Here is a 23472-nt window from a genome sequence, read left to right as displayed (position 1 = left end):
TTATCATTTGTTAGATCAGCAAACTCTTCTCAGCATGCACACAGGATATAATTTAGACCACCTACAGAACAGCTTGTCTGATTCCTAACTGCAAGCCATTAAAAACTAGAATGTAAATATGATATTTGAGCCAATAGTGCCATCAACATGGAACGGATTTCTGCTTCAAAATCAGATGCATGTCTTGCCTGATTGGATTTCACAACCACTGTTAGTCTGTGACTTGTCTTCTTGAAACTCTGAAGTTAAAAAGACCCTGAGCCGGTAACACATTGCTGATTTAAGGACTATAATTAAATCAGAATATAGCCTGGCTTTGGTTTAGTTGCAAAAGCACATACGCAGCAAAATTTTTCTCACCTGGATGCTGTTGTAGATTAGGAGCAACTCTGCTTACAGCAGCTCCTCGGTGCTGCAGAAGAGGGTGAACCTCGGTCCGCAGTGCCCTACATGAAAGGTTATTTTTAATTAGTGCTAGAATAGGACTTCAGGAGCTAAATAAAGTTTAAGAGCTATTCTCTCAGGAGCCATACACATGAATGCTAGGCCTTCAGAGCTGAATAACCAGGGTGACAGAAGTATAACAACAAGCACTTCAGGAGCTGGAGGGAACCAAATGGCCAGAGATCTGAAGCAACCTGTGTGTGAGGGCACAGGGGAAGGTGATAACGCACCCAGGAGCAGAAGCCTGGATGGCAATTAAAGCCCCATATCAATTGCACCACGCTGCCAGCACTGCCTTGGCTGTTCTCATCCTTCAATGGATATTGTGTACACTATTCTTATGGTACTCTTGGTAATTTTAAGCACTCCAGAGTCATAGCCATTTATAGCGTATGGAATTTCAGTGGTGTTTATATTTCCATGTGAAAACCACTGATATGATGACTTAGTCATTTATGTAACATTAGGGGATAGATGAAGATGGGGATCCTGGCCTCTTTCCATCCTAAAACATGTCTTATGTTTGTAACATTATACTGCATTTGCTTGGATGTATTTTTGCTGCATTGAAGAATTTGTGATTAATGAGGTTTTATCATAAAAATTCTGTACACAACTATAAATTACATGCAATTATATGTGCAGAAACAAAGTAAAAAATATTTGGGTTGGAGTGCACAGCTTTGATTTGGCCACATTTACTGGTTACACACAACTCAATCTGGTAGTTTTTCTTACAAAAACAAAGTAATTAAATAACAGTAATGATACTTTTGCATGCAGACTGAGTGACATAATGTGGCTTACTAACGAGAACAACAAAGAACAGTGGGATTAAATGTATCCCTGGTGTAACACAGTTGCTAAAAATCAACATTACCACTGGGACTAATTTAGTCTAAAATGGATTGTTTCCCAGAGGGTGTTGCTATGTGAAATCTTATCTTTCAGAAAAACAGGAGCAATAACCTCACTTTACATTTGCTTGCTTATTCACTTGCCTATTTCCACTGATCCTAGTGTGATTGCACATGTGAAAACAGGGACATGATTTGATCTCACCATGTAAATAGATACAGAATTTAACATCCTGCTAAAGAGACAGAATGCTTTGAATCTGCCACTTTTCAAAGAGTTTGCAAAAAACGTAGCTATAACATATTAATCTAACTTAATATTTCCAGAGGTTGTGTTAAACTGGTGAGCCTTAGACAGGAAACACTGTGTTATCTGAAGAAGAATGAATTCCTAGAAGCTTCAGTTGTACCTGGCAGGATGAAATGACTAGACATGGTTTTAAAAATAACCCTTCTTTCAGATTTCAGGGACAACAGACAAATCCAGATGGCCTAGTGTTACCCTGATCATGGTCAGGAATCAAACCCTGTAGGTAGAGTGTAACTGAACAGTCAAAAATGCCCTTGTGTTTGGAGCATTACCTGATGCATATCATAGTAAATGAATTGTGAAATACTCACCAAACAGGTTGTTGTTAATGATGATCAATATTAAAATTGTTAAATTCAACCTGTTTTGCTTGCAAAAGTGTTGCTGTATTTAAGGCCCAACCCTGCAGTCAATGTCCCTGTGTAAATAATTTAATTCAGTTCTGGACAGAAGAGCAATTACAGTGGCTCAGAATTCATGCAAGTGCTCTATGTTGATAAATCTTTATGCATGCGTGATACAGGAAAAATAAATTTAGAGAGGAAATCTATGTCAGCTTTAAAATTCTAAGAAGTAATTATAGGCAACAGTGAATAAAAATAAATTTTACATTATGAAGCATAGGTTGATGGTTTCCACTTAACAATTTTTAAAATAAATTTATGCATGGGAGGATTAATATAGATTGATAACACTACACTGTCCTGAAGGCTAGAAATTGAAAAAGAATAGTACATCAACGTTATACTGAGATATAATACTCTATACCCTAATTTTTGTGCAGAATAACATGTTTTTCTTGGATAGAAGAATTTTGTGTCAGCTCTTAACTATGTCATAGTTTCTTCTGGCATCCAGACTTGGGAAGCTAACATTTATCTAGTCAGACTATTAGCACCTTACAGCCCAATCGGAAACTTTCTCTAGTCCCTCTAATAAATAAACTTAACAAAGAGTCTGGGAATCATAGTTTTCTCTTTAAAGATGCCCTTTAACCTTCATGACTGTTCCTAGCTATGTATTTATTTACATAAAACACAGTACTTCCGTGAAACACTAGACTGCCTACCTCTACAGCAATTTCCTACAGAGGGGGAAAAAAAAAGAAAGCTTGTCAATATGCTTCAGTTTTCATTTGCCTCAGTGTAATCATCTTTTGTGATTTAGAAGCTGGGAATATGTTGATTTTCATTGCAGTGCAGTTTTAAAGGAATAATAATGTATATACAGCCAGATTTTGGTGCATGGATTGGAATAATGTTAATTTTAAACTAAAAGGAATTTAGTACCCACTGAACAGCTTGATTTACAATATATCTTTGCTATGGATGTTGTTAATAGTTGGGATGGCATTTTAGAGCAGCTAAATCTACAGCTGACTTGGCTGACTGTTAAGCTATGTTACAGTTTTCTTCGGTGTGAAATTTAGTTTGGAAGTGTCTTATATATGGTCTGGACACAGCAGAACTTTTCATGGACAGTCCCTGCCAACTCCAGATCAGAGGACATTCATCAGACTTCAGCACCTATGTCTAGCAGGCCAGTCATTAGGTGATCGTACTTCAAGATTACCTAGGTGTTAAAAAAGTGTTTGAAATACTAATCAGATTAAAAAAAAAAATCACATACAACTTGGTATCCTTGTTGCTTTGACTTCAGTTCACTTGATTTGAGTCTCCTCTCGCCCTGACATAAGGTGTTGCATTGGTGCTTTGTGACCAGCGCTCACTCGTTCACAGGCTTTGTGCAGAAAGCCTGGAGGACACCATATCCAAGGGGCTCTGGGGAGCGGCAGTGACCATCCAGGCCTCCTCCGCAGCAGCCGTTGCTGTCTCCTGTGTGGAGAGAGGGGGTGTACTTGGGAGAGGGACAATTATTCCAGCCAGGGAAGGAAAGCAAGCAGCAGTGTTTCAGTGCCTGTTCGCACCGTGCTGATGCACTGCGAGTCCTCCCCATAAACATCTGTTCCAACGCACTGTGCGGCATTCAAGTGCTATTCAGTCCCGTGATTGTAGTCGAGATAGTATGTTTTGAATTCCAGAATGCCTCTATTTTCATTTTAAGGAAATACAATCCCATAGATAATTATTTCACTGCTGAAGGATGGCTTTCCAGGCAAGGTACCTTCCCTTTTACAAAATCTACGCCTGTTTTATCTAAACCACCAGAAATCATAATAACTACCTTCCTCCCTCCCCTTTTTTTTTTACACATAAATTTGCTATCATTCCTTCTCATACTTGAATGTTCTCCCACCTGTCCTCAATTTAATCTGTGAATGTAAGCGCATAAATCTTCATGACATTTTGGCAGAAAGTACCTACTTTCAGATGACTCCTTTAGGAAACTCTGAATCCAGGTGTTTGTTTTTTGCATAAAGTGTTGCAAAAGGGGAATTTTAATGTGACCATACAACCAAAAAATGGTTACATTTGAAATTCTGTAAAAGGGTGGGCTAGCATGCGTGCAAACTTTGCGTATCTTTTCCACACCCTGAGTTATATTCGGAGAGCTAAATTATAATTACTGCACCATCTGTAAAGGGAAGGAATATGGGATTTTAGTGGTACTAGCATGTGATTATGCAGACTTTGTTATGTGTAATGAACATGCATTGGATGTTTAAAAGTCCTTTATCACATTTGACAAAAAGGGATAAAAAATGGAATGCTGATCCTAAAACATATTTTTGGGATGGGGTGAAAAAAGAAAAGAAAAAAAAGAGAGATGAAACAGTTGGCTATTTTTCTTTGGCCAGATGGTTTCTAAACAAAGATCAGAATCTATTTGAAAGTCTGATCATAAGGTCCGCAGTAAATAGTTTTGACATAAGGACTGCATGATCTGAAATTTGAAAAGCCTTTTACCTTTAGTTACTATGGGGCCTGTAAGAACCCTAGCTTTATTTAAGGTTGTATGCTGAATTAAAACAGAGGTGCCCACTGTTTACTCTCTACCAGCTTTTAGATATGTGTAGGGAATAGATTTCTTAGTAAGTGCTATTCTACAACCATTTGAAAAAAAAATCTTCCTCTTTTATAGTTACTCTAATTTGTCACCAAACTGAAAATGCCTCCCAAATAATTGTAATTTTTAAAAAAATCCTGTGCATCTAAGCACATGTGTATGGATACCATATTAAAAAAATACGAGAGTCCTTTGTTTCTAATGTGGTGAGGAGAGCATTGTATTTTGCAGTCCGCAGTCTTTTACTTTTCTCCCAAAGGTGAGATTAGCTGGTGCGGGTGCATTGTCTATCAATGGGGCAAATAACTGACTGAGAGAAATTCGAAAAGGAGATGGAAAAGGCTACCAAAAACAAAAAAAGAAAAGACGTGAAGAAGCTCTGACAGGGAGTTAGTTGGCTTTTCTTCCTCTGATATAAAATCTTAGCACATCCTCCCCCTTCCCTAAAAAAAATCCTATAGCAAACTAGATCTATATCATCTCACACACACCTTTTTCTCTTGAGAGAGGACGGAGGAACGGACCACACAGGACAGTGGTTACACTATATCTCTTAGCTCATACTCCTGGCAGGCAGTCAGGTGTGATGGAGATATGGGCAGTACAAGGACTTAGGCAGAGGATAAGAGTGCACATTGTTCCAACATTGATATTCCCCACTATAGACAGACAATTTTTTTTTCTTTAAATCCCGCAATCACTTATATTTTGCAGAACAACAAAAAAACCTTTCTCCTTTTTGCTTCTAATGGACTAATCCTGCAGAAAGGCTTTGCTCTGAATTCATACTTTTCTATAGGGCCACAATCTCTTTTCTAGTGAAAAGGTTAATTCAAATGTCTTTTGACCAGGCCGGGAGGCCGGGAGCACTCCCGAGGTGGCAGCACAATTGCCGGCGCAGGAGGGGAGTGGCAGCTGTGGCGCCTGCGTCTCAGCACTCGCTCCCTTGTGCCCTTGTAATTTCTGGAGTTGACTATAACTCTAGGAGCCAAGATAAGACAGTGATGTATAGAAGATTGATGCACTGATTGTGCTGTGTGAGACCACAGCGTTCAGCTGCTGCCACTACCTCCTTGCGGGGCTTTTAACACCAGCACCAATCTCTCGGGGTTTGCTAATCAAAGGGGAGGGAGAGGCTGTGGTTGGGGGTCTCAAATGAGATGCCTGACATACCTGCTGTCACCTTTATGGTTCACTCTTGTATAGCACCCTTAAAGGTGAGCAAAACCGGCGCCTTGCACTCTGTCTCCTCAGTGTATCTTTACTGAAAGAGAAAACAGAAATCTGGATGGGCCCGTGGAGTTGGCTGTTGTTACTGCTGCTTTTTTGGCATCATCAGAACAATCCCTTTAAAATCCCAACTTCCCATGAACTTACCCATTCTGATCTGAATTTCGGGTGCAGGGATTCCCGCTGGCCACCCTAATCTCTTGCCTGGGCAAAGGATTCTTTTCATGCTGATGGCACAAAGGACTTTGTGGCGAGTTTTACACAGCATGCACAAATGAACCGATCTTCTGTTCGCAAGCAGGAGGAGAGTTTTCTTTCTTTCTTGCATTTTTAAGTATTCAGTTCATAGTGGTTTGTTCCTTTTACTCACTCAAGCTATCCCAGGGTAGAGAGCGAGTTTCTTGCCAAAAATAGAAGCATATTCTACTTCTGGGGGGGAAGTAGCTTTGCTGTTTAGAAATAGCACTTTACTCTAGCAATCCAGACCAGTTTATAGAGAAACATTATGCTGCTGATAAAAACAATTTATAAGGTGAAATTACACCCCAGGTTCAATGAGACTTGTCCATGAACACCTGAGGGCAGAGCTTGTTTTCTGAAGACTCGTGTTGCACAGTTCTTCGCTGCTGAATACCAATACCAGCTATAGCAGATATCACCAAATGGAAAAAGTGGTAGTTGTTGCTGTCTAAGGTAAAGGTAAACTGAACAAGAGGCATTAAAATTAATCTCCAAAAAAGAGCAAGAAAAAAAAGTGGCTTAAAAAAGTATATTCTTCTAAAGGAATGGTAGATATTCTCAGTGGTGAATTCTGCTTTTCATTTTCCTGAGTAGAACTGTCAGTAAATTCAGGGGTTTGGGCCCAGTTTGAGCATTTTCTGGGTGAATGTCCCACTGATTCCTTCTTTCCTTTCATTAGAAAAACTCTTTTATAATCAGTGCTAAAATGCTAATTAGGGGAGGAGAAAATCCCCAGACTTTTCACAAAATTATTTCATTTTGCATCAATTATTAAAAATTTCAGAAGTTCTTTATAGAAGAGAGGATATATTTGGTCACATATATCTGTATTTTCCCTAACACTTAGCAGCTCCAGGTTTTATTTCCCCTGAAAGGGATGAAAGTTTTTTTTAAGATCTCAGAACTGCGTAATACTCACAGGCTGTTTCAGCATAATACTTCACAACTGCAATGCAGTTTCTGTCTTTTTAAGTGCTTTAGTAACTTAAACAGTAGTATTATCAAGGTTTGATGTATAAAGAAAGTAATTACAGGAGTATAGTCAGTTTTTCTCATACCAAAAGAAAATTAGCATGGTAATTAAATTCGTGTCTACTTTGTTTTGCAGCTGTATTTTTGCTAATCTAATCATCTTGGAAGATTATAATTGCTTGTCTTTTAAAGTGCATCTGCTAGCTGGTATGGTCGGCAAACACAACTGATACTTGTTTTATTATAATCAGTGCCTTTGCAGTCATTTTGGAGTGCAAAGCAAAAAAGAATCGTCACTGAGGTCAGCTGATGATCATTCTCTTTGGTGGGCTTTGGGTAGGGTTTGGTTTTCAGAAGAAAGGGAGAAGAGTCTCAATATCTAATGCTGTGGCAGCATTACTAAATGACTTTGGGCATCCTATTTACTCTGTTCCCACTTCTTTCTTCTCATGTTAGTCCCTTGTTATTTCCTAAGTGGTGATGTATTTGAGAGTAAATTCAGCTGAACAAAGTTTCCCCACTTCTGAGCTCTATTTCTCATTTCTGGGGTCTACTGTTTCTCTTGCATTGGTACGGAAAAATGGTGGATGAACTTCCACTGCTCTGTAATGAGCAGTTGTGTGTAAAAGTGACCTCTACAGCTAAGGTGGATAACATTTTTGGACAGTTTGTTTTACCAAAAAAAAAAAAAAAATCTATTCAGGTCAACAAAATCTAGACAGAAGTTATTTCTGTCAAAAAAGAAACTAAACCCTGAACACTTCAGTTGGAATGAAATACTTGTCTAGCTCCAAAGAAAGATCTTTATCCAAGTTAATTCTTGCTTGTTTTGGGGTAGCTGAAAATTCAGTTCTAACGTCTGCGCTCTCCCATTATTTTCCTATTTTGCCAGCAAACTATCTGCTCAGTTCTGCTTTAGAAATTTTTGTCATTCTTCAGAGATGTAAAAAAATCCCCAACCAACCAACTAACCACAACATCAAATACCCAGGGTTAATTGTCTGGTTGTCCAGTCCTCCACCTCAAATACCCATTGAAAGCAGGTGTTACCACATACAGACCTCACCTCTAATCTGGGCTGCTTGAGCCAATGAGTGTTGGACTACAAATTTAGGCTTGAACACATACTTATGTAAAAGCTTATTATGTTTTACTGGACAACTACAGACATGTGCTCACATTGCAGGTACATGCAGAATGTGGGGGCATGTAGCCCCACCCCTGCACCCAAAATGACCAAGGCAGACAGGAAAAGCAGCTGAATATAACTGAAAAGCAAATTCCAGTGTCAGATATGTCGGTGCAAACTGGAAATGACTCAGCTGAAACCACTCAGGTAATTTTAGATTTATATGTACCAGAAGGATGAAGTTTGGTCTCTTAGTTATTGGTAATTTTCATACCTTTTTAGAAAATCTCATTTGTTTCTCTGCTTCTGTGACAGTCAGGCTTCACTGTAGGAGGAGAAAAATCTCCAACTTTCTAAGCTGCCCTTTGGGAATTAAAACTCCAACAGCACGATACGCAGTGTTATGCCCATTTGTGCTGTGTAAATAAATAACCCAAACTGTTTTTTAGATTCTGCCTTGTCTATTACTGAAACCAAAAACATTTGTGCTTCCAAAATGATCCTCAGAGAGTTGCTTTGCATTTACAGAAATTTTCAGGTTGGCAGGGAGCCACTGTACAACTTATTGAAAGTCATTGAAAGCTATAAGTGATGTGAGGGTGAGACATGGAAGCACAACTTCACAGATATTACAGGACCAATTCAGTTTTCACTTACAGAGGAGAATGAGGATAATAATAAAACACATTTTACTAGAAAATAAATATATTGTTCCAAAAACATCCCTATTACCACTTCTATACCTAACGTAATTTTTCAGATGAAAATAATCCTCAAAAGAAAAAAAAAACCCAACAATTCTGCTAGCTGTTGAGTAAAGCTATTGCAAGAAGGATAGTCAGAGTGCAAACACCTACCTATGTGATTTGTTTTTGCAGAGGTTAAGGCTGAAAATATGAACTACAATTAGCAAGAAGTTCTTTTTTTTGTTCACATATTTTTTAAAAATTATCTAGTCTATTTGGTCAAAATCACTTGCCATTTCTTCAAACTATTGTTTTGCTGTTTGAATAATACACAAGCAATTCCCTGTAAGGGTTCACTATTCAAATGTCAGAAGCCTCGGTGTGGTTAGCTTCTGAAGCAATGTGGTATTGTTTCTGGTCGCTGATCAGGTGATTTATGTAATCCAATGAATTGCAAATTGCAAATATAACAATGGACAATTAGTGCTATCTTTGGAAGTCTGACTCCTCATTCCTGTACGTCTCAAGTTCTCCATTTACAAGTGGTGATTATAGCATACAGCACACTGGAAGGATATATGCTTTTCTGCTGAGATGCTGTGGGGACTATTGAAGGAGATGATGTCTTTAGTGAGAGCCACCAGGAAGAGCTCTGCTGAACCACAGAACTTGCAGATGACATTTGTTTAAGCTGCAGCTTTTAATTCAGCCCAGTTTGCTTCTTTATGGAAGCTGTGTTTGTCCCACAGGCTCCTGAATTTCTCTTAGAGCATCAGAGGTGCTTGGCACTTTTACGGGGTCTTAGCAGAAAAAGGTACATGTTGGCTGTTTTGATTAAAGCAAAGGAACCAAACTAAGGCAAATGCAATCAAGAGCCACATGTTGGGTCTGTGCCCACACCTTGTACCTGCAGAGGAGCTGCGTGCTCCTGTTGGTTCCTGTCCTGAGGGCAGGGGCAGGCAGCATGTGGCCACAGCAGTCCCACCATGCCGGATAGCACCAGGTCTGGGGCAGGCACTGCTGTCCCTCTCCCTAGCTGCAGGCAGCTTCTGGGGCTAACTTGGTCCCAGTTTGGCAGCCAGTTTATAGGACCATGCAACCCCGCACACCCTGCCTGCACGTGCCACCAGGGCACCATACACTTGTCCCAGACTGTCCTCGTTTCTCCTCCTGGCACCTCACTTCAGTTTCCATATAACCTGAAACATATGATGGTTGGAACAGGCTGCCCAGAGAGGTTGTTGAGTCTCTTTCTCTGGAGACATTCAAAACCCGCCTGGACGCGTTCCTGTGTGATATGATCTAGGTAAACCTGCTCCGGCAGGGGGATTGGACTAGATGATCTTTCGAGGTCCCTTCCAATCCCTGACATTCTGTGATTCTGTGATTCATCAGTTCATCAGCAGAGGTGACATATCTGGGAGCGACCTAAATCATCAAAGATGAAATCAACATTTAAATTCACTTTGTTAGTTCACAGTCTCTATGATGAGCTGGGACGCAGGCAAGGGGTGGCTTTGAGATCAGCAGCTGCCCAGCATCAGACCTCGCAAGTGAAATTAAGTCATACTGGGGCAAGGGGAATACTTTCCAAGGACACGTGATTATTTGGACTCTTTTAGATGACATATTTTATAACAATGATCTACCCTCTTCTGAAGCACATGGTGGGTGTTTTTGTGGGCCAGTGGTTGGACAGGATGTAGGAAAGTAGGTGGAGAGGGGAAAGTGCCACCAATTGGACTGGATTATTGGTAATTTTACCTTTAGTTCTTAGAGAAAAAAGGTGTCCATGTGAATAAAGAAAGTGGACAAAGCACAACTCTATATTGCCATACTGAAATGCATGGGACCACATAAGGGACAATCAGTACAAAGAATGTACTTGAAAAATAATTCTACTACAACTGATGGAGCAGGTTCAGTATTAGTATAACTGGATAGAGGATTTGCTGCTCTAAACAGGGGGCAAATGCTTTTTAAGGACAAGCCAACATACATCTCTGACTCTCATATATTACATGTTACAGATCCCAGAGGTGTCTGCACAGCAACTGCCTAAAGGCTGCAGAGTGACAGGCACACTGGATGCATGGCAGCTTTCCTGGCAAACATTTGCTTGTAACCCTCTGGTTTGGCTATATGATGGGAATTGCTGTTTCTGTACTACACTAAGTACACTAGATTTGCTTTGTCATCAGCATTTTGTGCAGGGAAGACTGTATGCTAGCTGACTTTTGGCAGGGTGTGGGGGAGAACAGCTGTACAGCCAATAATTAATTCCATAATTGCTTAAACCTAGACCAAAACTGAGACAAACGTTAGACGGAAACACAGTGCTGCCAATGCTGTGACCAGCTGTCTGTGTAGCCAGGAAAGGCTAATGAAATAGATCCAGTGGCATCAAGAAAGACCTCAGCAGACCTGAACCCCATCATTAGGAGGCCTTTTGAAAGTAATATTTCCAAAACACAGATATGATTAGTTTCCCCTGCAAAACTTAGCAAGTGCTCCACACTGACTGAAGAAGCCATGAAAGGCAGAGATGCACATTCACAGCTGTGTCCCTCCTGGGACAAGCTATTGCCCTTCCTTTACATCTGAAAGCCTAGTGGAGAATACAAAGGTCTTTCCATAGTTTCTGCCTAGATGCTCCTTTCACGCAGACTGCTTGGATGTTGCCAGACCCTCAACTGAAGCTGAACTTCCTCTAGACAGAGACACACCAAGAAACAGATGTACTTTTCTCAGTATTTCTTCTTTTTTTTAGATATTTCTGCCAAAGTTGCTTTCAAACAGACCGACATCAGCGGGTGGTTTGTACTTGGTTTTGAATCCAGCTGTGCAAGTCCTTCTCATTGCTGTAAAATGCATATCCCAGCAATGACACCCATAGCCTCTTCCACAGACCTGAAACTCAAGATCTCTTATTTAGACGAGCAGTATCAGTGGGGTCATACCTTCCCCTGTTTCAGACCTGCAGGATGCTCTTGTGCTGCAGCTTCCCAGGGACACTGGCTGACCACATACAAAGGGTAACTCTTACTGACTAGCTCTGGGAATAGAGGGGGGGCTTCAGGCACAGGCAACTGGCACAAGCATCCCCTCACAACACCTGCTCACAGTGGGCTATTTTCAAAGCTTTGAGTGGGATTTTTAAACTGTGTGATATCAGCACAGTGGAAAGAAAACATATGGCAAAAGCTCCGTGCAATGACCTGAATACAAAGCTGATGGTGAGCTGAAGATCTTGAGCTCAACTGTCCTGCCCAAATAAGTACTGTTGGCTTAGCTATGCCAGTTTTCGTATGAGATTCTTTAAATAACTGCATAAATAAAGTAGTTAACATATTTTCTCAATGCCTTTGGGTATCCACCTTGGATTTTAATTTTCTGCCTCATAGAAAATGATGTTTGTATATTACAGTGGTGAAACATCATCAAAATATCTGTACATGATACATAAAAAGGAAACCATACAGGAGAACAGCGCAAACCGTCAGTAACCACAATACCAACTATACAGCCTTTCATTGCAGTGCGACTTGCCAGTAACGATGCCTTGCATGTATAATTGCTAGTTTCTAAATGTATTACTGGCTTTCAGGGGGAATTACTACAGAAGCAATCCACAACAGTTTTTCTCTATTTCATTTGTACAAGTTCTGCAAGCTTTGCCCTTTCTCTTTGCGTGAAATCAGAGCAAACTGCTGGTCTCCCACTGAAAAATATGAAGGCACTCATGCTCTGAATCTGAATGCTGGTGACACTTTCAACTGACTCTTTGAAGTGCTGTTTCTGCACAAGTGCTTGGCATGAAAAGAAATTACATACATACATGTTATATATAAACATAAAAATTATCTACAAGTATTTATATGTATGTATTCGCAGTCCCTCACCGTTGCTCACTGGCAGCCAGGCGCACAAGGCTGCCGTTTAAGCGGCTGCTGGCTGCTGTGGAAAGAGTAGAGATGAAAGTGGAACTGTGATTGTACCAAGAGACGATGAAAAATTTCTGACTACAATGAGAAGGTGGCATATTTGCTATGGCTGTCTGCCCTGTAAGTCAGTCTGTCCTTGGCAAGAATCAAGAAAGCTTAGTAAACATCTGTTACCTTTTAATTTAAAGTCTATTTAGTACACTTCAAATATGTAAGCTTACGAAACCAAGGGCTTGCTTTTGACCAGTTAAATGCATATTATTTATGCATTTAAAGGAATTTCAAATACTGTAAACAAAGGGGTGATTCCTTCTCCAACAGTATCAGTCTAAATGGGGACTGAGTTTCAGTTTCATTGATGTTCTTCCCCCTCGTCAATAGTATACATGAGCACAGATTCCATCTTTACATGCTATAATCTGTGAAGTATTGTTAATTCATTATCTGGTGGACTAATGAACAACAGATATTTAGTTCTTGTTCACTGCTGCTTCATACTTATACTATGTTTCCCAGAAGTAAAACTCTTTATTCTAAACTATAGTTCTGGAATTTATTATTTTTTCTTCTTTTTTTCTGACGACCACAATTATTTTTCATAAGCAGCCCCATTTCTTTAGTTTGTGCCAGCTATGGAGAAAGCATAATGGGGGGAAAATAAATCACAAATATGACAATGGTAATAGCTGGCATGAATGTCCTTTTCCAATATGCTGCATTTAGCTCTTCAATTTTTGTGAAGTGCAGACTTCATTGGAACAGGTTATAGGAAAATTGACTATCTAGTAAAAGATGAGAGGCACCACAGAACAGACGTGTTAGTAGCACAATGACTACTACTGCTGTTGGAATACAATGGTAGCAACCATTGGTACTATTGTCCATGCTTTGTAGTGCTAAATCAGCAACTGAAGTCCCTATGCCCTGGGAACTGCACACCAAAGGTTTTGGTCCTAACTTCTATTCCTTTTGTATCCTTTCTATTTAAAGACATCTTTTACAAACAAAAATATAGTCATTTTATACTCTGCATGGGCTAACCATGTGAGGGCCAACACCACCCCCATTTGCTTTCACCACATGTGGCATACTTACCTGTGGACAACGAGACTTAACTGAACACAGCACCCCGGGTGCCCCTAGGAATGGACAGGAGGAAGGGGTGCCTGGGGGTGAACACGCACTTTCACCACCCGCAGCCAGGGCTGCACTGAAAAGGCCAGATGCGACTCCCCTGTACTGCCTTGCTGTCACCACTGAAGGGGTTGAACATCATCAACTACCTTCTCCAGAACACCTTTTTCACCCAGTGAAGGCTATTAACAGAGTCATGGTCACTCATTGCAAGCAAGCTTAAAATTCAGTGTTGGAAATTTGTTACTGCACCTAATTTTGTTTTCACATTTCTGTAAGATACATTATGACTAACATTTTTGTAGTACTGAGTTTTAAATGTTCTGTAGTGCTTCACACTTGTTTTTTATCCAGATGTATGATCTGTGCTGAATAAATATTTGTATTTCCCTTGCTTTTCCTATCAACTGCTTTTAGAGTAGCTTGTTTAAAATAAATTAATAAAAATGAAATCTCATTAATGAAATAGAAAGGACAGGACATGTTTATATTGAGATTCATGTCTGCTTGCATCAAGAAGAAAATAATCTAGTTATAGTTCTGCACCAACTCAAATCCCGAGATATTGTAGCTTCAGTTTTGACTCACCTCAGTGATACTGGCACAGAAGGCAGAGCCCAAATCACATCCTTGTGCCTCCTGTGAAACATCTGGGTTTCACCAGTTCAAAGGGAGGGGATAGAGTGAGGGTCCAATCCTGCAAGCTTTTCTCCAGGGAGTTCCCGTCACACCTGTGAGAGAATTAAGTTAAACAAGTCAACCACATGGTTAACATTTTGCTTGATTGTTTTTACTAAGCAAAGCAGTAGGCTGATGTCTATAAAACATGTCTAGGCTTTATCTAGTCGGCCACTGGATGTCACTGATGGCCTCAGAAATACAATGGTAGTATGTAAAAAAACCATGAACAGGTATTAAAAGAAAACCTTGTACATCTGTACATTTGAAGGGGAGATTAACAGTGTCTCATTAGCTTTGAAAGATGTTACTACTGGAGTTTTTAAGACCTTGGTGCAAACATGTGCACCCCTTTCTCACTGTGGTAAAAGAAAAATGGTTTCTTCATATAGTAACAGAATAAAATACCTACTGTTCCCATGGGCTGATGCAGAACCTTGTTATTAATCCCTTTGCAATGTCATTTTTTTTTAAAAAAAAATTTATGCATTTTAAACTCATCAGAATGTTTGATCTCTACCTCTGTGTGTTTCAGATACAATTCCTCTCTCACCAGTTTGGCTATCTGTGATCATAACGAGGTTCTGCATCCCCTTGTACCCCTTTAACTCTGGATGGGAATTGCCAGTCTGTCAAAAAGAAAGATCACATTTGAGCGATTCCTGAACCAGCCTGAAGGAGGAGGTACCAAGGTCTGGTTTTGTTGGCTCGGGAATTTGGGTAACTCAGAAAATCCTCTGGCATTCTGGGTGCTCACCCATGCTGAAAGGAACTCCTGCATTCAAGGAGACTTGCCAGTTGTCACTACATTTAGCTGAGGTACCCTAACCTGCCAGGAAAGAAAATTGCCTTTGTTTTGGTAGGTGAAAATATGTCAGTGTCTAATGCCTTAGTCCTCTGGTGAGGGAGAAAAAACTCCCCAATAAATCAAGCTCAGACTTGTGCTCTGTAGAGTGGTTTCGCCATTGCTAAACATCTGCTGGGCCTGTTAGTAGCTAAAACACATTTCTGGAAAGAGCAAATATGATTGCTATTTCCCTACATTTTCTTGGGATAAAAGTTGAATGAGGTTGCATAAGGCTGAGAGCTGAGTTACTGCTATTGGAGTGCCTCAGCAAAAAGTCGTGACAACTGCTAATGGTGACTATGTGAAAAATATCTTTATTAAACATTTGAACACATCCAGCATTGGCCACGTTATTTCCAGAATAAAAAGCAGCCATAGGCTGAGCTGAGTTCCTAGCAGTACTAGGAAGACAAGGCTCCTGAGTGCATGCTGAAGAGCTAGAAGGCTGCTGAAACCAAAAATTCAGGGGTTAATTTTCATACTAAGCTCACATTTAGAAAAACATGAAACAGATGTTCATATCTGGTATTTTTCCGTAAGAGCCAAACATGAAAAAGAAGTGAAGTTAAAGCATGCATGCTAATAGCTCCTTTGAAATAGTTTAGTCTTTTTCAAATGCATAGATGTTCAGAAAATCTCAGTCTAAGCAATTCTGGGTAACATAAAAATAGTCTCTGCTGGCTTAAGCTAACAGAGTTGCTGCTTTATCTCAACAGGAAAGAACTTTTCTCTTGGGGTCTTCTGTCTCACCATCGAATTCTTGTGCTAAATTAACTTATTAATCGGCATGTACATATGTCCGTATATATAAGGATAACATGTGGCAAACAGGCAACCTGCACAGGGAGATACTGACCATGCCAAGGCTGCTCAAGGAAAGAACGATGCAAAACGTAGTTAGAACGGTCCTTTCCCAGGTCCCTCTATGATCAAACTATAGCAATAGTCAGACATGACACCATAAATGAGAAATGTAGCACAAATAATACAGAATCAACGATATATTGTACTCAGCATTTTTACAGCAATTTGCTGTATTAGTACTTTGGTCATCTGACACCTGGGGCAGTCCCTGGATCTTTGTAGGCTCTGCAGCTGCTGCGTTTGCTGGAGCTCACCAGACTTTGGATGCAGCTCCGGTGGCTGCATGTGTGAAAGCCTGCCTGTACGTCCAGCTGACTTCCAGATAGACGCCGTAGAAGACTGGAGCTGCTGATGCTGCTGTTCTTGTAAATCTAGAGAATACTGAAAAGTAGAAAAATGTGTAATTATTTTGGGTAAAGTTAGCTTCACTGACACTAGCAGCTTTGTGAATGATACTGAAGACACTGCTTGTGCAAGCATGTTTTTGACAAAGTCCTCTCAGAACTGCTCTTTTTTAATCTAACTGCACCTCGCCACTTCTACAGACTGCAATTCTTTATCCACAACATTTTTTCCAGCTGTGCTGACTGACTCTTTCAGAGACTGTGGATATTTTCACTCTGTTTTCTTCTCCCTACTTGGCCTGTTCTTTATGTTTCCTTCCAGCTACTCAAGGCCATGCAGATCTAGCTCCATGAAGGATTTACACGTTAAAAACCCCAATGGGCAAAGGTTGACCAGAGGTCCATCAAGAGCTGCATTCTATCTCTGATGTCGCTGATAGCAAGTGGATTGTGCCCTACCCAGCCCATCCTTCTGTGCCTGCCACTCTGCAGAACTGAGCGGTTTTTAGTACCCTTTTCTGCACCTTTTCTGGTTCTACTATTTTTGAAATGTAGGACGCCAGCATTGTACCTGGTATTCAAAATATAGGGAATGCCCATATCTATCACAAAGCACTATGACTGCACTGTATCGTTGCAACTGATAGGTGAAATGGGAGTGGGAAGGAGCACACCTTCCCATGGTTATGAAGCCATTGTGTTTTTAAGCCACTCGGGCTGAATAACCTAACTCAAGATTCTCCAAGAGCTGTGCCAGGACATACTTTTGATATGTTACAAAGACACTAGTTCAAATTTCATGGCATTGGGTTCTGGCAGGAGCAGCCAGGGCAATGTGCAGCTCAGTTCAGGTTTTCTGCAAAGATGTTATCAAAGCTTAAAGGAGATAACAACTGCAGTGTGAGCATTTGCTAAGCCTAGGGAAAGAGGTTGCAGTAAGCAGTGAAGTGACAGGACTTGTGCACACAGAAGGTGGGAAAATTACAACAGCTGGGCAAGAAGGAAGGAGAAGGAACCAGGTACAGTCTTTGAAAGGACTAGGCTGATTTTGAGAGCTGCTTCCTTCATGTTATACTGTAGATTAGTATTGCTAATACAGGTCTAAAGCCCATCTCACTTACTTTCCTGTGGAACTCAAGAATAAAGCAAGCAATTGAACAGGTATTTATAAAGTGGGTTTTTCCTACTGAAGAAAAAAGAAGTAGTAAAAAACAGCTGATGCTCTTTCACACCAGCTGATACTCTTTTAAGAGACCTATTAGTCTTATGGCAGAACATAATGCTGCCCAAAGATAGCTGAGCTTGCTCTGAAAGAGTAAAGCTGAGTGCCAGAAACACCACAATTGTGTGGTAATAGCCCTTGATCTGGCTGGAGCACCTCTGCATGCCCCTGTGTTTTCTTCCATATGCACATTGCTATTCCTAATCTCCTGAATCAAGTACCAAACCAGTGCCTTAATCTAAATAGGACTGCTAATAAGAATAATAATAAGCAGGTTATAGGTCCTGATCCTGGACTTAGGCCAGGCTTCCACTACAAACTACAATATCAGTCAGAGAGTATTATCCCTTGTTGTGTCAGCTAAAGTCCTTGCTGTGGACTTAGTTATGACAAAATTGTGTGTTCACCAGGGTAGTTTATTTCACCCATATTATGCAGCAAAAGTGCAGTTTTTCCAGAATAAACATGTCTACGCCAAGTGCTAGGATGGTTCTCTAGAAATAGCTACACCAGGAAAACACTTTGGTACGGCCCAGGTTTAGGCATAGGGAGATTAGGAGATCCTGCCCTAGCACGAATAAGAAGACTACAAGGCATAAGGTCAGACAGTGAGAGACTGGGAAATGTCCCAATTCCTAACGTTACTGTCTCCTCGCCTTGGTAGCAATGAGGTATTGGCAGCTTGAGACAAGCTGCCTCATGCAGAGGAGCTACAGGCCAAGGGAAGCTAACTATTTCTGTCTTGTTTAATTTGACCATTTAAACAGTTAATCCCTTTGCAATGTCATTTTTTGGCATAGATACCACATCTGTCTATTTCTGAAAAGATCTTTTTACTAATGCAGCTTTTTAATATATGAAACAGTTTGCATCAGATTACAGTGCCTTAGCAGCAGCAGACCATTATCTGTAGGCATGCATACAGACAGACACATGGACATAGGCATCCACATGCACATTACCTCTGAACATCTCTGCTCTGTCCCATCTTCTAGTTCTTTGTGATGCCTGGTGTTCCCTTTTTGCTCCCCATCAGAAACAAAGCAGAACATGCCCTGGGCAAATTGTATTCCTGCGTGCTAAGACTTTATGTACAAAACCCAGGGTGTAACAGATTATCTGTGATATTTTTTATTTGCTCAGCTTTTTAATCTTCTGTTTCACTGACTTTGTTGCTGCCTTATTCAAGCATGTTTAACCTAGGCTCTGCTTTGCTTTAAACCCACTCTTACTTGCAAATACTGGACATACTGCAGAGAGATCAGCGAAAGGCCATGAAGATGATTGAGAGACTGGAGCATCTCTCATATGAGGAAAGGCTGAGGGAGCTGGGACTATTTAGCCTAGAGAAGAGAACACTCAGGAGAGATCTCATCAATTTATATAAATACCTGAAAAGAGGGTGTAAAGAAGATGGAGCCAGGCTTTTTTCAGTGGTGCCCAGTGACAGACAAGAGACAATGGACATTACCTCTGAACATCAGGAAATATTTTTTACTGTGAGGGTAACTGAGCACTAACATAGGTTGACCAAAGAGGTTGTAGAGTCTCCATCCTTGGAAGAGTTCAAAAGCCATCTGGACATGGTCTGGGGCAACTGGCTCTAGGTTGCCCTGCAAGAGCAGGGGGATTGGACTAGGTGACCTCCAGAACTCCCTTCCAACCCGAACCGTTCTGCGATTCTGTCAAACAGGATAGTAGATTAGTACTTGTACTAGGTTCAGCAGGACATTTGTCCAGGAAATGATTTTTTCTTCTCATTTTTTAAGCAGTTTGTGACAACTGCAGGGCACACTGAAATAATTTAAACTTCTGCAGTAACAGCCACTGGAGTAGACAGTATATAAAACAATGATTTTCATGATTAATATCAACATGCACAATCCTGATGCTGAAGAAGCAGTATCTGTAGCTAGAAAAACAGATAAGAACAGCAATGGATTTCTCTTCCATGATTCTTCTATTTATCCCTGCATGAAAGTGATGAAATGTCAGCTGTTTTTGCATGTGTGAAAAGATCTTGCACAGAGAACTCATGTCTAAAAAGGTGCAGGTGGTGTTTTTAACAGCAAAAATAACGTTGGTTTGCAATGCCTAGGTATATAGTATTTTTACTAGAGCTGTGAGAGTTTAAAAATAACAGCTGAGAAGACATGTGTGTGTCTTTTTTCTCCCTTCTTTTCTAAAGAATTTAATTTAATTTTAGTCCTTTCAGAAATAAGGACAGAAAAAGAGAGGGAAAGGGAGAAAAATGTAGACAAAGAGGGGAATGAAAACTGAGCATAATTTAAATAGGAAAACCCAGTTTCACCTGCACCTTGGAGTTATTGTGAAGACTTGTCTTTCCAACAAACTGATTTTTTTTTCTTAAAATGCACATACAGATAATGGGCCATGGGGAGGTTATGGAGTAACGGAGTAGCTGGTCGGCTGAAAAGACGTTTAATTTGGAGCTTGCCAGATACTCTTCTGGCAACTTAATATTAAGGGTTTTATATACTGTGGGGTGTATCTTGTTCCCTGGGTCAAATTTGGGTGCATTCTTTTGGTGGAATGCATTCTGTGGCAGCTGAGACACATTATTCTCTGGCTACGTCTTGTGAAAGTAAAAGAAGTGGGCAAGAAAGATGTTTTGAGATAAAATTTGAATGGAGATATTGGGTTTTAGACAGTGAATACAGAAATATGCTTTCAAGGGTTAGAGAAGACAACTTAAAACAACAACAGAACAGCAAGGCAGAAAAAAAGAAAACTGTTATTAAATTATTATTAAACTGTTATTATAAAAGAAAACTGTTATTAAGCTGACACTAGTCAATTTTCTTTCTAAAAGAACATATGTAAAGATCTCATTACATTTCATGCCCCCAACTCCAATGACACACTATTTAAGTATTTAGATGTACCTTACAAACCAGCTGTATTTGACATGTCATTCACTAGTCTATGTTGATTCATTTTTTTGGGGTCTAGTAATTAAAAGAGAAATTCTTTACAGATTGACTTCAGTTATTCTATTCTGGGCTTTTTAATGTTAGCTGTGTATTCTGATTCCCGTGACTTAATGGTTTCTATTAAACACTGAATAAAACCCCTTTAGGGAAGCCAGCTAGAAATGCGTGACTTATTCAGTGTGAGGTATCTGCAGATGATTGATTAAAACAAAATAGCAGTTTTGGGCTGAGGAAGAATTTTAAAATAGTTGCATCTCTGAATGTACAGTGACAAAACCATTGGATTGCTTTAGATGTCAGTAAAAAAATCTGTACGTGAAACTAACTTTGTCTTTATTACACATTTGTTTCATAAATTAGAAAAAAGATCTAAGGTAAATGTTCAGCTCATCTGGTTTGTAACAGAAACCATGACTACAGTGTATAGGGTATGAAGATGAGCTCATTCAAGAATTCTTCTGAAACAGTGATTTATCATCTAGGTAATTTTAAAGGTTCCTCATGTCATTGCAAGGGTGGCAGAACCAGGCTTTCAAAAAAATATTCTTTGTAGTACCCTAGTAAGCTGCTGCCTAAAATGAAGATTTCACTAATGACAGACTTCCCATCTTGTAAATATTGGGTAAAAAATTTTCAGTATAAAAATCCGTGCTGAAATGGATCGTAGAAAATTGTCTCTTCTTCCACTAAACAAGGATGACTTCCAGTATCATTAGCAATTGTTCCCAAGAAGATTCTGTTTTGGATTATATTATATATACAATGGGAATTTATTTGAGGTTTCCCAAGTTTACTAGTTCCATTCCCATGAGCTAACAGACAGTAGATCAAGTGCTTAACAGTCAAGTATTCCCATGGCAAATATCCACCAACGTCCCTTTCATCTGATGCAATGGCATAGTGCCCATTCTTCTGCTTCATCATTCTCTTTCAGTGCATACAGTGTTCCAGGAAAGGGCCATATCATGTATTAGACTATGCGGGAGACATTAAGCCTAATCTTTAAAACCTTATGGTTCTCTTTCATTTTTTGCTGACCACTGGAAACAATTACAGCACAGACAACACATGAGAATGTCTGACAGCTTCTTCAGTCCATTTGCACTCAATCACTTGGTGAATCTTTAGGGTTTTTTTGTTTATTATAATCACAGTCCAAAGCCTATGTTTGCACCAATATCCTGAAAATGAGGAAGAACCAGGAAACTGGTGGTCAAGGTGACTGTCATTAGATACCTATCAAATAGGTAAAATATACTTTTAAACAGGCATTTTCTTATTTCTGTCATTATGCCAGGCAATACATTAACAGCCAATAATACCCATTTATCTGCATTTTTTGTGCTTGCCGTTGCTGAAAGCTCATATTCTTCATGCTCATTATAGTTATCGCATCTTTATAAGCATAACTAGTAAAGTTTACTTGCTACTGGGAAACTTTTTCAGAATCTTAGCTTTCACCTAACAGTTTTCAAAACAAGATTTGGGCATCCATAGAAAGTAGGAAAATAGATGGATTTGGTGACTTTATATGCAGTACTTCCAACAGGCACCATATCTTTCATTCTAGAGAAGCAGAGTCTCTATAGAAGGTGCCTTCACCGGAATGCAAGAGTTAGGTTTAGGAATGTACAAATGCCATAAGAAAGGCTGATCTGTTCAGAGAATTCAGGAGCTTCTGAAGGACAGTTTGAAGATGAAAGTCTAGAGGCTGTGGAAGTGAAAGGGATGACAACTGAACAGTATAAAAAGAAGATTGAAAAAAACAGCTAGTCAGGAAACTGAAGCTGATGGAGAGACAACCAATTTGCAGGCACTTTCTTGTGGGAAAAGCAAAAAATGATAAATTAGGAGGACAGCATTTACTTTCCAGACTGGTTCCAAATCCTGACTAGAAACTAGATGTTATTGGAGATTCTCCCACCTACAAGCTACTGAAACTGACCAAGAAGTGTGCTGCTGTTGGCAGAGCTCAGGAATAAAGCTCATGACGGCTGGGTACTTTTAGATGTATGTCATTAGCTGGAGAAATTCTTGTCAACGGAAATGAAAAAAATCCCAAACCTTCAGATCTTCAGAGACATATTTCTTTGTTTTTGTCAATTAAAAAAGGGTAAGAAACTTAGCAGCATGTTGGTTGGTGACCAAAGCATCAAAACTAATGAAGACATAGGGACGGAGCTAACTAAATATTTAAAGTTAAGCATACAGTAAGCAGATATTATAATTCTATCCCAAATAAGATATAGACAAGAGTCATGTATAATTGCTTCCATAAATCACAATCTGTACCAAATTTTCCCATAATGTTTCTCATGTCTTGGATATTGGGGATGATTTACATCTTGTGAGACTGGCAGGATGGCATCAAGTGAGACCAGCCATGTGACAGCTAAACAGGATTAGTGCTGAACAGAAAAGAAGTCTCCAAATTTATTAACAAGGATAGTTGTAAATGTACTTATAGTGTGCTTTTCAAAGGTTTGGTCTCTCTTTATTTATTAATAAACAACCGAAAATGTCACTACTGCAAAGATCTTTGTTCTAAAGTGGCATGAAATTCAAAGAAAGCTCAAATGTTCTGCAGACATTATTATTGATGGCTCTGCTTTAGGCTTTGACCCCATATATATTTCATGAAATAGCTCTG

Source organism: Nyctibius grandis, chromosome 10 (assembly GCF_013368605.1).
Source record: "Nyctibius grandis isolate bNycGra1 chromosome 10, bNycGra1.pri, whole genome shotgun sequence".
Classification (NCBI taxonomy): Eukaryota; Metazoa; Chordata; class Aves; order Nyctibiiformes; family Nyctibiidae; genus Nyctibius; species Nyctibius grandis.
This window is presented reverse-complemented; position numbering follows the sequence as displayed.